This window comes from Podarcis pityusensis, assembly GCF_964106645.2.
Source record: "Podarcis pityusensis genome assembly, chromosome: 3".
NCBI classification, from domain to species: Eukaryota; Metazoa; Chordata; class Lepidosauria; order Squamata; family Lacertidae; genus Podarcis; species Podarcis pityusensis.
In genome coordinates this window covers 17,235,408-17,258,233 of record NC_138026.1, presented here as the reverse complement: position 1 = coordinate 17,258,233, position 22,826 = coordinate 17,235,408, and the positions used below count along the sequence as shown (strand labels likewise).

Genomic DNA, 22,826 nt, shown 5'->3' with positions numbered 1-22,826 from the left:
ACAATATTTGGAGGGCCACAGTTTCCCCATGGAGGTATCTGTTGTCCCTGCTCCTGACAAGAAGCTCTCACAAAGTGCATGGCTAGCCCACATACACAGAAAAGGATGGCTTGTGCTTCCTGGATGTCTTTTTTTTCTTCATGGCTCTGGTGTAATAAAATGGATTATAAAATGGCCCATCTGCATCTCTACATCTTATAAAGTCAAAGTAAAACCCTGGGTGTATCAAACCATCTGCTCCGAAATCAAAGAAAATATTTGCACAAGCTCACGCTAAGCCAACCTGCTGTAATATAGAAAAGCTGTAATAAAAACCACACAGCCGTGATTCATTGGCTATTTTGGATTTGGATTTGCTGAATTTGTAAGTTCCACCTTTTCTCAAAGATTGTTTTCCACACTTATCCCGACTAAACCTCAAGTTCCTGAGAAGCAAGATTTACCAAAATCAGAAGGGATTTGCTTTGAAGAAACTGGGTCCAGAATCTAATCCTTTTCAGCCCTAGTTTAGCTGTACACATACAATGGTGGATCATTTGGGGTATGACAGACACATTTTTAAATTTAAAAAACCTGTAACACAATCTTGACCAAAGTTAGGAATATCAATTCAGAGAACTATCATACACTCACTTATTTGTGGACCAGCTGAAATACCTGGTGTTGCTTGATAATTTGAAGGAATCAGAAAATACCTCATTTGCAGCTGCCCCTCAAACTGACTCCTGAATCAGCTGTCACTATCGTCACATGGCAATGACTGTGAGTGACGAACTGGTAGTACTGGGGGTGGGAACTGAGGCTTGTTGTTTTTTGCGTCTTGTCCCCTTCCTGGTCTGATGTTAGGTCTCCTCTTGCGACCTCTGAGGTCTTGAGTTACCCCATTTTCAATTCCGTTAGAGTCTGCTTCTGTAGCTTGTTCCTCCTGCTCTTTGAAAAGGCTGCCTGCATCTCCTTCTTCCCACCCAATGCCCTGCCTACTGACACCCCCAGATTGCTCCAGGAGGCCTAATCCAGAACTGTCTCAACCTACCACAGTCAGAGCCTGGATCTTCCCAAATCAGCTTGATTTGGTTTTAGCTTTGACTGAATCTGGTGTATGTCTTAGACCATAGGTAGGCAAACTAAGGCCCGGGGGCCGGATCCAGCCCAATCGCCTTCTAAATCCGGCCTGCAGATGGTCCAGGAATCAGCATGTTTTTACATGAGTAGAATGTGTGCTTTTATTTAAAATGCATCTCTGGGTTATTTGTGGGGCCTGCCTGGTGTTTTTACATGAGTAGAATGTGTGCTTTTATTTAAAATGCATCTCTGGGTTATTTGTGGGACATAGGAATTTGTTCCCCCCCCCCAAAAAAAATAGTCTGGCCCCTCCACAAGGTCTGAGGGACAGTGGACCGGTCCCCTGCTGACCCCTGATAGACTCTCCAAGTGTCCCTATTTTCCAGGGACAGTCCTGGACTTACAGAAGCCATCTGTACTTCTTGCTTGTCTAGATGGAAGATAGGGAGAAATGTGAGCATGAAGAATCTAGCCACTTGCAGAAGGACAAAATTCACATCTATTGCTCTAGCCAGTTTTGCCTGCCCACACTTGGCATGATGCCCTTGCAAGGTTGACCAGAAGGGAATATGGACATCAGGCTAAAAAAGTTTCCTCACCCTGGTGTCGACAGTTGTGAGCTAGATGGACCAATGGTCTGGTTTGGTATATGACAACTTTTTATGTTATTTGGACTCGATGGACAATTGCCTGAACAAATACATGTGTCTGTCCACCAAACACAGTTGGATTCATTTATCGATAGATGGTTTGTGCTTATTTTGTACATCAACAACAATTCTTCAGGAAAGCATATCTCAAATCAACACAGATGTTTTCGGAAGAGTTTAATTCCTATATGATTTTTGATGGATTGTTAATTCTGCAAAGATCTGTGTTAATTCTGTGAAGACTCTCACTTTCTGTGTGTGTCTCTGTGTGTGTGTGTGCACATAAAATAGTTAATACATAAAAGTGTAACTACAAGCTTTTTTGCATTTTATAGGCAACAGCATTTTTCATCAGAAATATTAAGAGGGCTGAGTCACATCTGATAACGTAGTCTGTTGCCTACAAAACATTCACAACACAATTGATCTGTTTCTATGTTCCTGCTCCCATGAAAATCCATGGCCAAACTGTCTCTGATTTTTTCGATTAGCTTTTATTAGAGGTTTTCTTGTGTTACAAAACAAACAAATAAACGGGGGAAAGTACATATAGCATCTCCATTTTTTATTTATACAGTCTTTTTCATATTTCATTTACATTTTGTATGAGACATTGTCATTCTAGATATCATGTGGTGGTGGGGGGGAGAGAGAGATGGGAAGGGAAGGTAAAGGTAAAGGACCCCTGGACGGTTCAGTCTGGTCAAAGGCGACTAAGGGGTTGTGGAACTCATCTCGCTTTCAGGCCGAGGGAGCTGGTGTTTGTCCACAGACAGCTTTCCAGGTCATGTGGCCAGCATGAATAAACCACTTCTGGTGCAACGGGACACTGTGACAGAAACCAGAGCATACAAAAACGCCATTTACCTTCCCTCCACAGCAGTACCTATTTGTCTACTTGCACTGGTGTGCTTTTGAACTGCTAGGTTGGCAGGAGGTGGGACAGAGCAGCGGGAGCTCACCCCATCACAGCGATTCGAATTGCTGACCTTCTGATCGGCAAGCGCAAGAAGCTCAGTGGTTTAGACCACAGCGCCACCCACATCCCATGATGGGAGGGTACCATTCTTTCACTCTATTGCATAGCGTTTGTGTAGGGTATCGTGTCAGCATCACACAAGTAGGTCTTTTATTTGAATTTTTATTTAATGTTTATTGTCATTGTGAGAGGTGTAAAGGTTCCAGAGCCTAGTTGGTTGTGTTCAGTTCGTTGCAATGTGCTTTGTTTGTGTATGTGATTGGGGAGGATTGTGGGGCCAGGTTAGCCATAATGTTTCATATGCCATTGGGAGGGTAGGTCATTGTCTTGTTTTGTTGTCTATTTGATAAAGGGGAACCACACCGGGTGAAGGTGTCCTCTTTCACTTGTCCCTGTGATGGAGCTGGTTCGCTTAGTAAATGGAATGTCCAGTCCAGATGATTTCAGTGGGACTTATGTACAATTACTTGTGCAGCTACTTTTTCTAAAACACCCAAGCAGTTCTAATCCTAAATTGTCTATTTATTTATTAAATGGCCTCAGCCCAGTATACCTGAAGGAGCGTCTCCAGCCCCATTGTTCAGCCCAGACACTCTGGTCCAGCTCTGAGGGCCTTCTGGCTGTTCCCTCACTGCGAGAAGTGAGGTTACATGGAACCAGGCAGAGGGCCTTCTTGGTAGTGGCACCTGCCCTGTGGATGTCAAGGAGATAAAGAACTATACAACTTCTAGAATACATCTAAAGGCAGCCCTGTTTAGGGAAGTTTTTAATGTTTGATGTTTTATTGTGTTTTTAATATTCTGTTGGAAGCTGCCCAGAGTGGCTGGGGAAACCCAGCCAGATGGGCAGGGTATAAATATATTACTACTACTACTACTACTACTACAATGACAACAACAACAACAACAACAACATTTATACCCCATATTTTTCTCCAATGAGCTCAAGACAGTGTACATAACTCTCCCTCTCCTGATTAAATTTTCTGCAACAACCCTGTGGGATAGGTCAGGCTGGGAGGCAGTGACTGGCCCAAGGTCACCAGTGAACTTCATGGCTGGATAGATATTTGAATCCTGATCTCCCAAGTCCCGGTCCACTATACCAAACTGTACCAATATCTTCATTTTAACGGGCCCAGGAGTTAATTGTGAACCACCAGAATTGCTCGCGTAATCAGTTTTCAAAATTTAATAATGAGAAGTTATCAAGGAAACATGGAAAGTGCAAGGTAAAATAAATAACTTTGATGGGAAATAAATCACACACAAATGGCAGTAAATGCAAATCAAAGAGCCTCACCATTTGTCTGCCTCAGTGGTTACCCTTATAAGGGCTTTATCTGAAGACACTTGTCTATTAAGTTTGTTATGTAGCTGGAACAGGAGGCTGGAAGCAAATTGCAGCTGGCGCTTAGAGAATGCTTTGCTGACATCTAGTGGAAGGATGTTTCCACCCATGCATATTCTGGAAGATAGAAGGAGGAAACAAACCTTAAAATGTTGGGGGGGGGGGGGTTTCGTTCCCGTTCTTGTGTACTGTTTGAAATGCAACCTTACTTCCTGATCTTGCACCTTACTAAATGTGTCACCCAGGTCCCTCTGTACATGAGGTTACTACTCATATAGTATTTTATATTTTGCTACACATACTCAAGGGACGTGGGTGGCGCTGTGGGTTAAACCACAGAGCCTAGGACTTGTCGATCAGAAGGTCAACGGTTTGAATCCCCGCGACAGGGTGAGCTCCCATTGCTTGGTCCCTGCTCCTGCCAACCTAGCAGTTCAAAAGCACATCAAAGTGCAAGTAGATAAATAGGTACCGCTCTGGCGGGAAGGTAAACGGTATTTCCATGTGCTGCTCTGGTTTGCCAGAAGTGGCTTAGTCATGCTGGCCACATGACCCGGAAGCTGTATGCCAGCTCCCTCAGCCAATAAAGCGAGATGAGCGCCGCAACCCCAGAGTCGGTCACGAATGGACCTAAAAGTCAGCGGTCCCTTTACCTTTACACATACTCAAGTGCACAGTAGTACATTTTTTTTCTGGCTCCACAGCCAATCAGGTAGATTAAGCAAACTCTGTGCATGGGTGTCTCCTAAATATAACTCATATTTTATCAGCCCCCAGTTCCCCTCACCAACCCTCCAAGTATCCCTATTTTCCAGGGACGTCCCTGATTTAGAGAAGCCGTCCTGGTTTCTGATTTGATCCCGGAATGTCCTGCTTTTCCTTAGGATGTCCCCATTTGCATTGGAGAAATGTTGGAGGGTATGGAGTTACCCAACTCCCTAGCCGTCTGAAGGCAATCCTGTATAGGGAAGGTTTTTTTAAAAAAAAGTTTAATGTTTTATTATGTTTTTATATATGTTGGAAGCTGCCCCGAGTGCCAGGGCAACCCAATAAGATGTGTGGGGTATAAATAGTAAAATGATCATTATGGAATGGGACGTCCCTATTTTCATTGGAGGAACATGGGGGGGTATTCCCTCCCTCCAACTGAAATGTCACTCTGGTTATGGCCAACTTGTTTCTGAATATTTGTGTGGGGAAGGGTTCCCAAATCTTAAGAAAGAAAGCTGTTTTCTTTCCTGCAACCAGCAAGCAAGAATACTGTTACATTCGATTTTGGGTTGGGTATGCAGGAATTATTGTACAGGACCATTAATATATTTATCTACTTACATTTAACATGGAAGATTTGCATTTATTTATTTTTTAGTTAGTAGTTAATGTCCATGTAATTGAAAGAGCATACTTTGGGGTTTTTTAAAAAAACAAACAGTCAAAATTACATTGATGATTCCCTATGTAATACATTAAAAAAGAATTGTTTTGCAGCTATTGCAGCTATTACCATTTGGCAACTCTGGCTTCTTGCATGCAGTTGTTTAAAAGCTGTGCCTGGAGTCAAAATAAATGGCCTTTTGGCATAATAAAAGTGAGAAAACCCTTGTGGCAATGAGCATAGCACAACTATCAAACAATAAGGCATCTGAGTTATTTGTAGCACAGAGGTGGAAGTGAAAAGGCTACATTTATTTGCACAGCTCTTTTTAATTTAAAAAGCTCTATGTTGTGTCAATCATAAAATCAGATAGTGCCGCAGTAATTGTTACAAAGTCTGTAATTGAGAAACATCAGCTGAGATTAGGTCAAGACAAGCCGTGTTTGCAGACAAAAGTCTGACTCTTGTTTCAGTGACAAGTTAAATAACACTCCAGCCTGAGACAAATAAAAAACATAAGATTTCTTACCTGCGTTGGGAAAGGATTGTTGACAGTGAACAGCATTAGGGAACATTATAGGTGGCATTGTTCAAACAGCTGGAGAACTGTAAGGAAGCGGGTGATGGATAGATCAAGGCTATCGGAAGTGAAGATGGGGATTTGATAATGAATGATGGAAGCTAGCTCAGTGTTTGCAAAATAACAGAAACTCGCTGTGAGAGCTGAGAGGCAGAAAGCTATGTGAGTGGTTGTCAAAGAAGGCAAGACACGTTGGAAAAGGAGCCAGGAGAAACAATATTTTTAAAGGCTGTATTATTAACTACTAGAGTACGGTATTCGAGAGGCCTTGCTTCAGCTATTGCATTACCTGGCACCCATCAAAGAATGTACAGGGTTCAAAACCGAAATACAGAATGGTATCCGAAATGTACACACTTTTATTATGGGCATTTCAGTCATCAAAGCTGATACCATATTCAGCAGTCAGCTCTGCTCTGCTTGTTCTTTCTTATCTGGCTTTTGAACTTGAGACATAAAACAGTATCCTGGACTTATGTGCTTTCATTTTCATATTGTAAACTTCCAACCTGATGGAATCCTGAAGGAGTAAATTGGACAAAATATATTATTTAATCGCTCAACTAGGTAAGTTTTTTAATAAAACAAAAACAAGCAAACATTATTTCAGCCACTGGAAAAGAATACAGTGGTACCTCGGGTTAAGTACTCAATTCGTTCCAGAGGTCCGTTCTTAACCTGAAACTGTTCCTAACCTGAAGCACCACTTTAGCTAATGGGGCCTCCCGCTGCCACCGCATGATTTCTGTTCTCATCCTGAAGCAAAGTTCTTAACCCGAGGTACTATTTCTGGGTTAGTGGAATCTGTAACCTGAAGTGTATGCAACCTGAATCGTATTTAACCCGAGGTACCACTGTAAAGGTAAAAGGTAAAGGTAAAGGACCCCTGGATGGTTAAGTCCAGTCAAAGGCGACTATGGGGTTGCAGTGCTCATCTTGCTTTCAGGCCGAGGGAGCCAGTGTTTGTCCGTAGACAGTTTTTCCGTGTCATGTGGCCAGCATGACTAAACCACTTCTGGCACAACAGAACACTGTGACAGAAACCAGAGTGCACAGAAACGCCATTTACCTTCCCGCCGCAGCAGTACCTATTTATCTACTTGCACTGGCATGCTTTCGAACTGCTAAATTGGCAGAAGCTGGGATAGAGCAACAGGAGCTCACCCTGTCACATGGATTCAAAACACTGACCTTCTCATCTGCAAGCCCAAGAGCAGGCATAGGCAAACTCAGCCCTCCAGATGTTTTGGAACTACAATTCTCACCATCCCTAGCTAACAGGACCAGTGGTCAGGGATGATGGGAGTTGTAGTCCCAAAACATCTGGAGGGCCGAGTTTTCCTATGCCTGCCCAAGAGGCTCAGTGGTTTAGATCACAGTGCCACCTGCATCCCTGGAAAAGAAAACTCAATGTCCCACAGCATGGCTAAAAATGCTGCAACTTATTTCTGGAATTAACTCTGATGCTCTTGTCAGACGTGACGTATAAAATCCCTGGGACAGTTCAGTCAGTAGAGCATGAGACCCTTAATCTCAGGGTTGTGGGTTCAAGCCCCATGCTGGGTGAAAGATTGCTGAATTGTAGGGGCTTTGTCTAGTTGACCCTTGTGGTCCTGATCTAAGAATAGTTATAATAGGTCTTCATATACCTGTCTGATGACTGAGATCTTGAGGGAGTGTCTGTTAGTGGTCCCCAGCAGTTCAAAGATGCATGGCTTATAACTTCCAGAAGTCATGCACTCTGTATTGTGGTCACAATCCTGTTGAACTGAGATTAAACAGGCCCCCTCCCTGCTGAACTTCAAGTGCTTGGCAAAGACTTTCCTCCTTCAATAAACCTTTCTAGCTGGCTTCCTGGTTTGAGGATTAATTTTAATTGTTCTTATTCTTTGTAATGTGGTACCTCGGATTAAGAACTTAATTCATTCTGGAGGTCCATTCTTAACCTGAAACTATTCTTAACCTGAGGTACCACTTTAGCTAATGGGGCCTCCTGCTGCCGCTGCGCCACCCCGTGTTCTCATCCTGAAGCAAAGTTCTTAACCTGAGGTACTATTTCTGTGTTAGCGGGGTCTGTAACCTAAGCGTCTGTAACCTGGAGCGTCTGTAACCATTGTATAGGTTTTGGAAATGTCTGAATGCACAAAAAAGTGTACATTTCCTCCAAAACCAAACTTTTGATTCCTGAGTATGCTAAAGCTATACTGAAGCGCTGAGGAAAGCAGCAGTAAAAAAATTTAATCACAGGTTTTTATGGGCATTTCCTTTCTACATGTATGTACACACTGCCTAGAAATTCTGTATAACAAATGATTTATAAATACAATCAATCGATCAATCAATATGAAAAAACTTCCAGCTTTGAAGGATCTCAAATGACTAGATCCATTTGTTCTTGCTGATGCCTCTCGCCTCAAACTCCTTCCAAACACGTACAAGTCTCCATCTCTCTTTAAGTTAAAATCCTGCTTCATTTTCCATGAAGCCTTTGAGACTGTCTCTTAGTCCTCATGTCCAACTTAAAGAAAGAAAAACCTGTGGAATTTAAGGTACTGGTGAATGCCTGTCAATATACCTCACTTACTCTGTTCTTGTACTCTGTTTTAGTTATTTAAGCTCGTATCTAATTTATAGATGACTCAATCTGCGAAAAGCAATCTAATTTACATAGCACAAAAGAGCAATATTTACACACTATAAAAATAAAGATATCTCTCATAAGTATATAAAACTATAAAAATAAGGACCAACCACACAGTCTATGAATAGTAGTGAGGGGAAAACATGAATACTTGTGAGGTAATTCATTTATGAGAGAATTTCAGGAAATTTTTGATTATTTTACTGTGTTCTTTCTGAGTTAAAAAGTTGTGTTCTTCACAAATAATACACACACACACACACACACACACACACACCCTCTTATTGGTGTGAATCCTGGGGGTGCTTTAAATAAAATGCTCCTAGTTGTAAAACAGATGGGGAAGCATTTTAGAAGGTGCCAGGTTTATTTATGGAAGCATGAAATTGAATTTAGTAGGTGAATTTTGCCAGTATGAAATGCAAACTCTCAAAACAGGAAGTGGATTTTTATTGCTTATTTATTTTATTCCTGGATCAGCTGCCGAGGACCGTAGAATCCTTCCTCTCAGGAATTATTTGCTTTCCAACTCTGAACCACAACATCTCGACCATCGGTTGCACATCACATCTGCTGCCAGAACTTCAACTACAAGCATATGCTTTGCTGTCTATCTTAACTGATCTTCTACAGATTTATATGAAGAAGAAGAAATGCTTTGCATTTGAGATAGGTTTCTTGATTTAAAACAATGGGAACCGATCTGCCTGAGCCAAGGGAAAGAATGTTTCCTCCAACTTCCAGTCGCCGATAACAAATTGCATCTCGAACAGGGCAAAAATGTTGGCTCCAAAGACCTTACAGATACCAAAGATGGACTGAACTCTCAGTTCAGCTTTTTGCTTCTGCTACCACACATTCAAGCAGAACAGGTGTTGCTTGTTACAGGAAAAGGTGGAAGGCAGGAGAAAGGCAAGCAAGACTGCTTAACTCCACCCCACTCCTAGAAAAGCTGCAAGGCTGCTCTTAGAAATCAGAACGAGTTCAAGATGTAGGACTAGATCCAGGTTTTGGAAAAGGTTTTGCAATCCTGTGAAACACATACTTGGGAATAAGCCCCATTTGGAGTCAACTGACTTTCTTCTAAATAAACTTGTAGGTGACTTGGTCAACGGATGAAGCTTCCAGTGAGGAGGACCATAGCTGTCAAGTGTCCCTTATTTGAAGGGACAGTCCCTTATTCCAGCGCCATGTCCCGCTGCTGTCCCTTATTGATGGATGTCCCTTAAATGTCCCTTAAATGATGTCCCTTAAATTTCAAAGGAAGCAGCTCCTCTCCCTCCCTCCCTGCTGGCCAGGGAGGAGGGAGGCTCCAACTGTGTTGCTTGGCTGTGTTGCTCACCCAGTAAGAAGTCTAAGAACGACTGGGGGGTGGAGCTTGCATGCCTTGTGTGTGGCTAGTTAATGCAAGCTGAGGGTGGTTTTGAATGCTGGACGCCATTTTTTGCACGTGCTGCTGCAAACTTTGCAGTGCAAAGCCAGGCCAGGGAGCCATCTTAAGCTGAGGCTGCATAGGCCTTGTGGTGCATGTGATTCAGATTCTATTCAGTTGAACCTCTGGTTACAAAGTTGGTTGGACAGTGTTCTCGAAGCTACCAGCATGAGTTTGAGCAGACTGCAGGAGGACAGGAAGACTGGAGTGCCTGGAACAGGTGAGGCTGCAGGTCCCTTATTTTGGCTGCTGGTTCCTTATTTTCAAGGCTGCTGGTCCCTTATTTTCAAATCTGTAAGTTGACAGCTATGAGGAGGACCCATCCCTTCTCCCTCCCTCTCCCATTAGGTTTTACCAGAATTTCATATGGATCTTTCATGACTTGTGATGGTGCCAGCCCAAGATGTATAGCTACCTGATGACAAGATGGCACCCACCCCAGTCCATGTACAGATTGCCGGACAGTTAAGTCTTACTTCAACATTGGTGATAGGACAGCCTCCTCCACTACACCTCAGGGAAGTTTTCTTAGGGAATGCAGAGAACATATAGCTCTGTTCTCCAACAGAGGGGCTCAGCCAGACCGCTGGAGGCAGTCACCTCTCTCTGCTCAACAACAGGACGGGCCTGGACCTGTGAAAAGCAATGACCATCGTAGGATTTTGCGTACATGATGCCTAGTGGTGCCTCTTCCAGAAACCAAAACATGCTCCTTCCAAGAAACGCTCGTTTACTTTCCTCTAGATTTACAGGGTAGCTAAATGTGTCTATGTATTATTTCTCTTTCGGCAATTTGCTCGCCATTTCTACACTATAAACGTCAGTTCTGCTTGGGGATGATTTCTGCTTGTTGTGGCAAAAGCAGAATTAGGAAAAACTGGGAACTTGTCTCCTTCTCCAAACTTGCATTTTTATTGATCGTTGTATTACAGTGGTACCTCAAGTTACATACGCTTCAGGTTACATACGCTTCAGGTTACAAGTGCTTCAGGTTACAGACTCCGCTAACCCAGAAATAGTGCTTCAGGTTAAGAACTTTGCTTCAGGATGAGAACAGAAATCGGGCTCCGGCGGTGCGGCGGCAGCAGGAGGCCCCATTAGCTAAAGTGGTGCTTCAGGTTAAGAACAGTTTCAGGTTAAGAATGGACCTCCGGAACTAATTAAGTACTTAACCTGAAGTACCACTGTACAGCTTTCCTCCAAGGATCTGACAGCACCACAGATGCCCTTCTGTTACCTCACAACAACCTTGTGAGGTAGGATAGATGGCAATATCGCAACTGGTCCAAGGTCACCCAGTGAGCTTCATGAGTGCATGGAGGTGGAAATCTGGAGCTCCCCAGTCCAATTCCAGCATTCTAACCACTTGGACCATGCTGGTTCTCTCAGTGGTTCTGCTGTGTATATAAAACTTCTGTCTGAGGTAGTGACAGAGTCGACTCGCCAAATCTCAAGCAGCCGCATAGAAAACTTCCTCATACCAAGTCAGAACACCAGTCCATTTAGCTCATTATTGTTTCCATGGACAGGCAGTGATTTTCCAGAGATCCAGAGAGGAGCTCTTCTCAGTTCCACTAGGAGATGATAGGAATTAAACTGGGGAGGATTTTGTTTGCACAGCATTTACCCCTGAGCCACAACCCTTTGCTTGTGTCACAAGACAGAGTTATTGTACTAGATTACTCTTTCCTTTCTTGGTACCCACGCCTGACATTTGCCCACGATGATGAATCCCCTTGGGGTGGGAGGAGAGGGACAGAGCACAGCATTAATACAGAGACAATTTGTCTTCGTTAACCTTGGTGGGATGAACTGGCCTATCATTCAGTTATGCTCTCAGACTGGACAGCGTATTTGCAACTGATGACATGGTTATTAGATGAACCTTTGCTTTCCTGTTCCTGTTCCAGTTTCTTTCTTTCTTTCTCTTTCCAGCATTGCACCATCACAAGGATTTATTGCCTAGTTGTACCTTTACCAGTTTATATTTCACCTAAACTTGACTTCTCTGTTGGCGGTAGGAACTGGTGATGGGCAGTGGAAGGACCTGTAAAGAAACAAAACAAAACAAGAAGTAAAAGAAGATTTGTCAGCCATCAGAACTCAATCTTTTATGAACAGTTTATTGGATAGATTGGCGTACTATTGCCATCAAACCCCATTCAAACCATAGTTCAATGGTGGTGGGTTAATAGTTTTGTCCCTAGAAATACAAGAATGTGCTTCTAGGAGAGCTTAATGGAATTTGCTTTCAGTGGCCTGCAGCAAGGCTGTCAGATTCCAACTCCCCTGCTAGCGTGGCTAATGCTCAGGGATAATGGGATTTGTAGTCTAGCAGTGTCTGAAAAGCCACAAGTTCCTGACCCCTAGTCTCAAGTATGTCCCACGTTTCCCTCAATTATTGGGTTGGTTGTGTACAGAAAGACCCACCAGTACAAGCCACAACAGTGTATTTAACAGCCTTAGCATTACAATATGTCCCATCCTTACCCTTGCAGTACAACGAGGACTAGAATATTCACACAAAGCGCACAATTTTTGTGCTTGGGTTTATATAGATATTATTTTGTGCCGCTTCGATATTTCTCACGGTATAGAAGGATCAATATTAGGGACTGAAAAGGGACAAGGGTACCCATGAATACAGGGGAAATAGGTACAATCGCAGAGTATGATACTGATTTAAAGATTATGTAACTGTGCCGTTTGATAGAGGCAAGTGTTTGTGTAAGCTAATCATGACTGGCCTTATCATTAGACCAGTGTTTCCCAACACTGGGTCTTCAGCTGTTTTTGGACTACAACTCCCATCATCCCTAGCTAGCAAGACCAGTGTTCAGGGATGATGGGAATTGTAGTCCGAAAAGAGCTGGAGACCCAAGGTTGGGAAACACTGCATTAGACAGAGTGAGCCAATTGCCTCAGGCGGCAGATCCTGAAGGATGGGGAGTGGACACAGCTGCATGTGCCACGCCGGCTGCCGTTAGCCCTCTAAGCTAGCCTTCTGTTCAGGTGCTTCAGGGAATGCTAGGCCACAGCCTGAGTTGAAGTAATATTCAACTGCAAGTCTACTCACTTTTTCTACATGGAATGCAGAGTGGAGGAAAGCTCGGGTGCCATTTTGTCATTCACCTCAGACCACAAAATATATTGTTGGCCCAGCTTCTGTTTATGAAAGAGAGTGAAATGTATTTATTTAAATCTTACCAATGAAGTAATTGCCCAAGGAGCCATGATAGTGAGGAAGGAAGGCTTTATACCAGGATAACACAGTGCTGTGTTTTAGCTCACTGAGGAGCAAATACTACCCAACTCATTGGTCTCGTCTGTCATGAAAGAAAAAATAATATAAGCCAGGCTTATAAACCTGAACAATTCATCTTTGGAAGATACAGTCTACAAAACTTAGGCAAACAAAAAACAAAAAAACCCCACCTTTGGGAGGAATCATATTCATCTTGCAGTAACAAGCATAATGTCTGACACCTCAGGATCAATTAAAAAACATGCCGGGGTCATGTTTCTTTGCAGAATGAGAGCTTAGGCTTGATAAAACACAAAACATCTTGCAAATCTGGTATTTTGCTCCAAAGTTGAAGTAAGATACCCTTTTAGTTCCAGGCAAAAATATTATTCAGCAGCAAGTACTCATGGTCTTGAAGAGCTCTGTGCATTTAAAGAAAATCCTTTCAACTGGTTTCTGAAGCTTTATGTTTCTTTTCTCTTTGACCTTACTACAACAATGCAGAACAATGAAGTCAACTGTATAGAACACACACCCACAGACAGTTAATTTCCCTGGTATAAAGAAGTTTAAGAGTTGGAATAAAAAGAGTATAAGTTCATTGAATAAACATACACAAATTTATTGGTTGATAACATGATAGATAGATAGATAAGACAATGATAATTTTATAACATGCAGAGAATAATATGTGCAGAGAAATCAGAGAGAGGAGCTGAGGGAAGTCCCTGATGGGGGCAGGGAGGGAGGGATGGGGAGGGAAGGGGGGAAATAATGTATGTGATTATATGGTTTGTTAAGTTGTTAGGTTGAAATTGCTTAATTTTTTTTTTAAGAGTTTAAATTCAAATTTAGTGGATTAGAAAGTGGGCAACTAATAAAAATTAAATGTAAGCATAAATGCATAATATTTCATAATATATGTTGCAAAAGTTTGCATTTACAGTGGTGCCTCGAAAGACGAAATTAATCCGTTCCGCGAGTCTCTTCGTCTTGCAGTTTTTTCGTCTTGCGAAGCACGGCTATTAGCGGCTTAGCGGCTTAGCGGCTACAGGTATAAACTCGTTCCCGCAACCGCAAGCCTCGACCCCTAGGGAGCATCTGGCCATTGCATAAGCCTCGTCCGGCCTCTTAAGCAGTCCCTCCTGACGCGCTTACATAACACAAGCCCCGACCGCCGCCATCCCAGCAACCCCGGAAGATAAGATCTGCAGCAAGCACCCCGCACCTCCGATCCCGGGGCGCGCTCAGCCAAAGCGTCCCCGGACACCTGTCCTGCCACGCCTTTGCGCAGCGCTCTGCAGAGTGGGGCGATGAGCCCAGCCGATCACGGGCAGGGCAAGCGGCGGCGAAGGCGGAGAAAGCGAGGCCCAGAGGGAGGAGACTCCGGCAACGCCATCGACGGTCCCGCCGCAGCTCCGGGTCCTGGAGCCCTCCGGCTGCCGACTGCCTTTATTTTACTGCAGGAGCCTCCACTGCACCGGGATCCTCGCGCGCTCCCTCCGTCTCTCCATGCCTTTTAGGTGAGTGGCGTGCTCGGGCTGACTTTGGACGACCCACAGCGGGGCTTCCCTCGGCCGCGCGACCGGAGCTCGCCTTTGCGGTCACTTTGAGAAAAAGGAAAAAAAACTCGCAAGAAGTTTCGTCTTGCGAAGCAAGCCCATAGGGAAAATCGTCTTGCGAAGCGACGCAAAAACCGAAAAACCCTTTCGTCTTGCGCGTTTTTCGTTTTGCGAGGCATTCGTCTTGCGGGGCACCACTGTATTGGTGTAGAGGGGGCAGGATATATCTTTTATTGCAGTTGCCACCAACCATGAACAGCATCTGCCCAACAAACTGAGCAGAGGCACAAGTCACCTGGTGTCTTCCCCACAAGGGTGAGATCTGGTCCGCTCCCTAAACTGTGCCCCATAGCAAGTTGAACATGTTGCAGATATTAAATATTGCACAGTTTGAAGTGACTGGAAGCATAAGAAGTGACTCCTTTGGAAATGAAACATTGTCCAAGCCCATGGAAATAATATTCAAATGTTTACTGGTGGAACTTTCTTCAAAACAGAAGTAAAACATTAAAAATATCCATACACTATCTTGTGGTGTCCAGCACAGGCTCAGCATCTTACAAAATATGTAATAATCCAAAGAGACCTGTAAGCAAAAGTCTCTCTCTCTCTCTCTCTCTCTCTCTCTCTCTCTCTCTCTCTCTCCTGTTTTCCAGCCTCCAGGCTGTTTGTTCTCCCTTTATTGTTGTTGTTGTTGTTGTTGTTGTTGTTTAGTCGTTTAGTCGTGTCCGACTCTTCGTGACCCCATGGACCAGAGCATGCCAGGCACTCCTGTCTTCCACTGCCTCCCACAGTTTGGTCAAACTCATGCTGGTAGCTTCGAGAACACTGTCCAACCATCTCATCCTCTGTCATCCCCTTCTCCTTATGCCCTCCATCTTTCGCAACATCAAGGTCTTTTGCAGGGAGTCTTCTCTTCTCATGAGGTGGCCAAAGTATTGGAGCCTTCAGGATCTGTCCTTCCAGTGAGCACTCAGGGCTGATTTCCTTAAGAATGGAGAGGTTTGATCTTCTTGCAGTCCATGGGACTCTCAAGAGTCTCTTCCAGCACCATAATTCAAAAGCATCAATTCTTCGGCGATCAGCCTTCTTTATGGTCCAGCTCTCACTTCCATACATCACTACTGGGAAAACCATAGCTTTAGGAGGCCAAGACTCAAAGACAACTTTCAAAATGGAGATTGCAAACCAATACCTCTCATATGTTCTACATCTACAACCCTCACAGGTTAGCTACCACAGAACAATAATCAGTTAGTTGGTCATTAACTCAACAAGGAGCTCAGAGTCCTTTAGAAAAACTCTTGTGAAAAATCCTTAGCATTCGCAAGACACATTTAGCCATTTTCCATTTTAGACCCATATCAATACATAGACATTTTTCATTTCTACGTGAGTTAAACAATTATACTTAACAGAACATGGGCAGAATCTCCCTTGAGACCTTTGCATGTTTAGGAGGAGCTGAGATGCACATGCAGTTTTGGGGAGGAACTTGCATGCATCCCTCTTCCCCTTTATGCCCGGACACACTCCTTGAAATGCCTGAGGGGGTCTTCTGCCATCCAGTTCTCAGCACATTTCCCAAGCTCTTAATATAGAAGTGTCATTAATCAAAAAGTCTCATTTAGATGGAGCCTACTACGATAACTCACCAAACAAACTACACAACTATGTTGAATAATAGCAACACATCACCAAGTATGGACTACAGATATAACCCCTGTCCAACAAGAGGAAAGCACAAGGGGTCCTTTGGTTAAAATACATTTCCTAAGTTTGTAAATAAGCACGCATTTAGCAACTCTTTTATCTCTCCTTACACTCATCGGACTGAATCGGACACTAGCCATGCCCGTGATTTATGCTTCTCAGCTTTAAATACCAAAAATGATGTTATTTATAGACCCGTGCAATGTAACCTTTGGTGGTTTCGGCTGCCCAAACGAATGGAGTAAGCCTCTTTTTTCAGGGAGGGGTATGTGATGGATGAAGCCAAAATGCAACAGGACGGCCCTGGTTGCCTTGGGAGGTGGTGTAGGGAGAAGGGAAGGGGCAAGAGGAGGAGACCGTGGGGGGAGAGAAGGGGAGAGGAGACGTAACAACTGAGGGGGAGGCAGAGAAGAAGGGTAGGCGTAATGGTGTAGCTTCAGATTGTGCAGCCACTAGATAACAGTCATGCATTTCTTTTTTAAAAATATATTTTTATTAAGTTTTCCATAACAAGTTTCAGTTTATTTATTTATTTTCAAAAGAAATTATTAATTTTCCAATAATTTTTTTAGACAAACAAACAAATACACAAACAAACATAAATCCTGGCCTTATTTACATCAATCTTAGTAACATTGTTAAGTGACTTCCCCGTATCCCCCTGGTTGAATTTCAGTGTATATCATTTTAAGTTTTCCAAAACCAATGTTCTTATAAAATTAACTTAATCACTTAACATCTTTCTTTCTTTCAAATTTGGCATCAAACATTTTAATTAATCACAGTACATATTTAAATCCTAAGCCTATCTGATATTTGCAAGCTTTTCCAATTAAGTTAACTTAACATATTTAACTAAATAGTCTTTAAATTTTGTCCATTCCTCCTGGTAATCCTCCTCCTCCTGGTAGCGGACTCTTCCAGTCAGGTCGGCTAGCTCTGAAAAGTCCATCATCTTCATCTGCCAGTCTTCCACTGTTGGTATTTCTTGTGTTTTCCAATTCTTCGTTAACAAAATTCTTGCTGCAGTTGTGGCATACAAAAATAATTTAACATCTTTTGGGGGCAATTCCAAACCTGTTATTCAAAGAAGAAAGGCCTCTGGTTTCTTAATAAATGTATATTTCAACATTTTTTTCAATTCATTATAAATCTTCTCCCAGAAGTCTTTCACCTTGGAGCAGATCCACCACATATGAGAGAAGGTACCCTCTCTTTCTTTACATTTCCAACAAGTTTCAGTTTAAACATATCAATCACCTTTAGATTTAGGATTCTCAGAATCCCTCGACTTCCCCCTGCCCTTCTCTGGTTTCCATTGTCCATCCCTTCTTATTCAACTTATCCTTTTCCCCAATTTGTTATATCTATTATTAACTTTTCCATTATATTTTGTCTTTTACAAGTATTACTCTAATCCTGCCAAAGTTTTTAACTGTTTATAATGTTCTCTTAAATAGACTACAATAGACTTCCCATTCTTTCCTAAACTTCTTCTCGTCCTGGTCTCTGATTCTCCCGGTCAATTTCACCATTTCGGCAAAGTCCATCATCTCCATGTATTTCTTTCGTTCCGTTTCAGCTTCTGCTGAAATTTCCATCATTTCCCTTTCTTTCCTCCTGCAAAATTTTGTGATTTTTCTTTTTTTTTAAGGGAACGTGGAGTATCGATTTTGCTTTGCTAAAAGAACTACTTGTGGAGCCAAACCACTTATAATGGGCCTTGGGGACTCAATGCTAGTCTGAGTCCCCAGTATCTACATAAGCTAATGTCCTGTTGAAAAAGTGTTTGCATTTTCACTGTCCATAAGTTACTTAACTTCTGCTAACACTGGCTTGCTCCAACTTATGCACGGCTATTATTGTACATTTCCAACTGCACCTGGCTGCCCAAGGGACAAAACGCTGCGGATTTTGTTCAGAACAGGCTTTGAATGGATTTGAATACAAAGGGCAGTGACTGTGCGTGTTTGTGTGAGTGTGTCAGTTTGGAAACACAAAAGATATATCTTCTGGACTGTGTTGGCAGACCCGGCAAAAGGGGACATGGATTCAGTCATTTCTCATTTGTGGCAAACACAGCTTCAGTGTATCGTTCAAGATCGACATGACCTAGCCAACAAAAGTCCAAGGAAAAGCATTGCCTTGTGAGAGGCAGGCAAACAGATCCATCAGCCTAGCTCCATCCCTAAGTAGAGGTATGTGACCGATTAATTGGCTGATGATTTGATGGCTGCTCCATACTACATAGCTCAAAGCAATGTAGGCTTTTCCTGACGAAGAAGCTCATGGCCTGTTCTGCAGCCGGGTGGCACTCAGAGTGGCAAAGACTTGCCCTCAAGGGAAAAGCATGTGCTTGAACCTCTGGCTTGAAACCTCAGGTATTTGCTCTGAGCTGAAAGTAAGGCAATGTCAGGCTTCAGGGAATCCTATCCCTCCCACAATGGGATGCCAAGAAGCAGATAAACAAGAAGAGTTCTTACCAAGTAAGGTAATGGTAAAGGGGCCCCTGACCATTAGGTCCAGTCGTGACCCACTCTGTGGTTGCGGAGCTCATCTCGCTTTATTGGCCAAGGGAGCCGGCGTACAGCTTCCAGGTCATGTGGCCAGCACGACTAAGCGTTTCTGGTGAACCAGAGCAGCACACGGAAACACTGTTTACCTTCCCGCCGGAGCGGTACCTATTTATCTAATAGCACTTTGACTTGCTTTCGAACTGCTAGGTTGGTAGGAGCAGGGACCGAGCAACGGGAGCTCACCCCGTTGCGGGGATTCGAACCGCCAACCTTCTGATCGGCAAGTTCTAGGCTCTGTGGTTTAACCCACAGCACCACCCGCGTTCCTTCTTACCAAGTAGTTTATTCAATATTCATACAATACAATATTCATATTCATACAATATTCATACGAAGGAATGCGGTCTCCTTTAGATAATGGCATTGCTCCAAGTCCCACCTCCTCAGTCCCTCCTATTATACATCACCCCTGCGCCAGCTAATCTGTGCTTTCTGCCTCTGAGCTTTCTGTTCTACTACTCTCAAGGCACGCCTGGTCCGGGGAGGGGGGGTCAGGAATGCTTTCTAGAAACACCTAGTCTGTCAGCTCTCTCTCCCCTTCTGCTTTTTCTTCCTGCTGCTCTCCCAATATTCCCCAGCTTCTCCCCTCTGCAGCCTCTGAACTATGACCTTCTGCAAGTCACCGTTCTAAATCTATACTGTCCTCCTCTTCTCGGGAAGGTGCAGGAAGGGGGACGGCGGCGGTCCCCACTATTCCTCTACAGTCCAGCCCCTGACAGGCAATGGTGCACACATCCATGTACAGAGGCAGGGTGGTGTGATATTCAGACATGCCTCTTAAGAACAGCTCTTGACTATAACAGCAGATCTCAATCCTGTTTGAATCATAGAATCATAGAATCATAGAGTTGGAAGAGACCACAAGGGCCATCGAGTCCAACCCCCTGCCAAGCAGGAAACACCATCAGAGCACTCCTGACATATGGTTGTCAAGCCTCTGCTTAAAGACCTCCAAAGAAGGAGACTCCACCACACTCCTTGGCAGCAAATTCCACTGTCGAACAGCTCTTACTGTCAGGAAGTTCTTCCTAATGTTTAGGTGGAATCTTCTTTCTTGTAGTTTGGATCCATTGCTCCGTGTCCGCTTCTCTGGAGCAGCAGAAAACAACCTTTCTCCCTCCTCTATGTGACATCCTTTTATATATTTGAACATGGCTATCATATCACCCCTTAACCTCCTCTTCTCCAGGCTAAACATGCCCAGCTCCCTTAGCCGTTCCTCATAAGGCATCGTTTCCAGGCCTTTGACCATTTTGGTTGCCCTCCTCTGGACACGTTCCAGTTTGTCAGTGTCCTTCTTGAACTGTGGTGCCCAGAACTGGACACAGTACTCCAGGTGAGGTCTGACCAGAGCAGAATACAGTGGCACTATTACTTCCCTTGATCTAGATGCTATACTCCTATTGATGCAGCCCATTTGGGTAGATGTGGTTTTCTCCTTGGATAGACCAGTTAGCTCTGGTCAGGAAGTGGTAGCCAATGTGGGCACCATGGTCTCCCCCTAGTGCCCATGAACTCTCTGAGCCCCCTACCTGCCCCTGCCCTTTGAGTCATGAGATGGCAAGGTTGGTCATCTTTGCCTCCTTTGAAAAGCACATAGAGATGAAGGAGGAAGTTGGAAGGGTGATTCTCTGACTTTTACCCTCCAACAGTTCTCCAATGAAAATAGGGACATCCTATTCTTCTTCTAGTATTATTCTTGTTGTTAAATTTATACCCTGCCCACCCGACTGGGTTGCCTCAGCCAATCAGGGCAGCTCCCAACACATATAAAAACACAATAAAACATTAAATATTTTGTTTTTTAAAAACTTCCCTATACAGGGCTGGCTTCAGATGTCTTCTAAAGGTTGTATAGTTACTTATCTCCTTTCCTCGGGGGTTGCATAACTCGATACCCTCCAACATTTCTCCGATGAAAAGAGGGATGTCTTAAGGAAAAGCTGGACATTCCAGGATCAAATCAGAAACTGGGACAGCTTCTGTAGATCTGGGACTGTCCCTGGGAAATGGGGGCACTTGGTGGGTCTGTTACCTGGCCTTTGATACCAGAGAGTTGTATTTTCAAGACTTGCCCTGTTGACACCCAATGCCCTTTTGTGTTGGGGGGGGGGGTTATTGGGCTGCTTTTGTTTTTATTATGTACTTTGTATTTTGATATTGTGATCTTATCCTGTGAACTGCCCTGAAAGCTGTGGGTATACAAATTTAATTAATAACAACAGTAATAATAATGTTCCCCTCTTAAAGAGGTTATATTTTGGGTGTCACTGGCTATACACTGAAAGGTCATCAGTGAACTACCCAGTGTGCGGGGATATGGGCTTGGCTGCCTGCTACACTTACGTCTCACAGAGCACCCCCATATCCCATTTACCCTGATTAGCCCCAGTCCCCCCCAGCTGGGGGGCTGGGAGGGAATACACGCCCAAGGCCTAAGCCAAGGTCTTCCTACATTTGGAAGTTTAATAAAGTTGTGGCCTAATTTTAATTCCATATAATGTTGCCAGAGTCTTTATTCCTTCCTTATGATCTCTGGGGGCTGGGGCTGTCGCCGCCTGGTCACACAATAACAACAATAATTATAATTTAGATAGCTATAACTTGCCCTGGGACCTGCTAGTGAAGAAGGGTAATAAAATGAATTACACAAGGGGTGATTTCTGGTTTTCTGCTGTTCATCAATATAGGACAAAAGAGGCAGAGAGGTAGATTAGATAGCTAATGCTCAGTAGGTGCAGGAACAACGGAAGCTTGAATGCAAAGGGATAAATTCCATTTTATATACTTGTAAAAAGCTGAACATGGATTAAAAGCCAACTTAGTGCCAGTTGAGAGTAGTGTCAGTTGAGTGCTGGTGGTTGCTAAGTTGCGGAGGTCCTTGTGACACGCCCTTCATTGTGACACCTCCCTCTGCTGGGTCCTTGGTCACTGGGGCTCTAGAGGCATAGCCATCTCCTTTGGTTTGATCATTCAGCGAGTGAGAGAGAAAGTGGATGGAGATGTAAGTAGACTTTCTCATCAGCACCTGCATTCTGTGCTGGTAATGCTCCCTGACAGGGAACATTTAAAATAGGGAGGTCCTAAGGAAAAGCAGGACATTCTGGGATGAAATCAGAAACTGGGACAGCTTCTGTAAATCTGGGACTGTCCCTGGGAAATAGGGACACATAGAGGGCCTGCTTTTGTACAGAACCCTTTGGGTGAAAGAGGGATGTATGCATGTGTATACGCTTTCTCTCTGTCTCAGGCAGGGGGGAGCTGATCCAGGGAGGGAGAGAGAAGTCACAAGATGGAGTGATACCCTCCAAACTCAAAGATCCATATGTGCCCAAGGAGCTCAAGCCTAGGCGATCCCTGTAGTGTTTTTGTGTAGACCAACTTGCTAGATCTTCTGTTATATGTGCCTGCTGTTCCTGAACAAATAAGGTACTGAGACTTACCCTTACTCCTGCTGCCTCTTGGATTTAGAGCAGGCAGGTTGCAGGATCGTCTTGAAACAGTGACTGCCCTCCTCCAAGCCCTCACAGCTGGAGAAGGAGACTCTACACTGATAGTGTAAGGCAGGGGGCCGGTCCACTGTCCCTCAGACCTTGTGGGGGGCCAGACTATATTTTGAAAAAAATAATGAACAAATTCCTATGCCCCACAAATAACCCAGA

The 22,826-nt window shown here is 43.8% G+C and overlaps 2 long non-coding RNA genes across 3 annotated transcripts; both read right to left on the bottom strand.

The window, feature by feature from the left end:
* Positions 1-2,256: 2,256 nt before the first annotated feature.
* Positions 2,257-6,199, bottom strand: LOC308473749. Its single transcript, XR_013984279.1, has 3 exons — positions 5,946-6,199; positions 3,994-4,158; positions 2,257-2,541 (listed from the first exon to the last, which is right to left on the bottom strand). It is a non-coding gene; the product is annotated as an uncharacterized lncRNA (long non-coding RNA).
* Positions 6,200-6,210: 11 nt separating this feature from the next.
* Positions 6,211-21,985, bottom strand: LOC308473718. Of its 2 annotated transcripts, XR_013984240.1 has the most exons (4): positions 21,953-21,985; positions 13,146-13,234; positions 11,868-12,116; positions 6,211-6,516 (listed from the first exon to the last, which is right to left on the bottom strand). It is a non-coding gene; the product is annotated as an uncharacterized lncRNA (long non-coding RNA). The 2 variants fall into 2 exon arrangements; XR_013984241.1 differs by lacking the exon at positions 6,211-6,516 and having other exon boundaries at positions 11,338-12,116.
* Between the last annotated feature and the right edge of the window lie 841 nt (positions 21,986-22,826).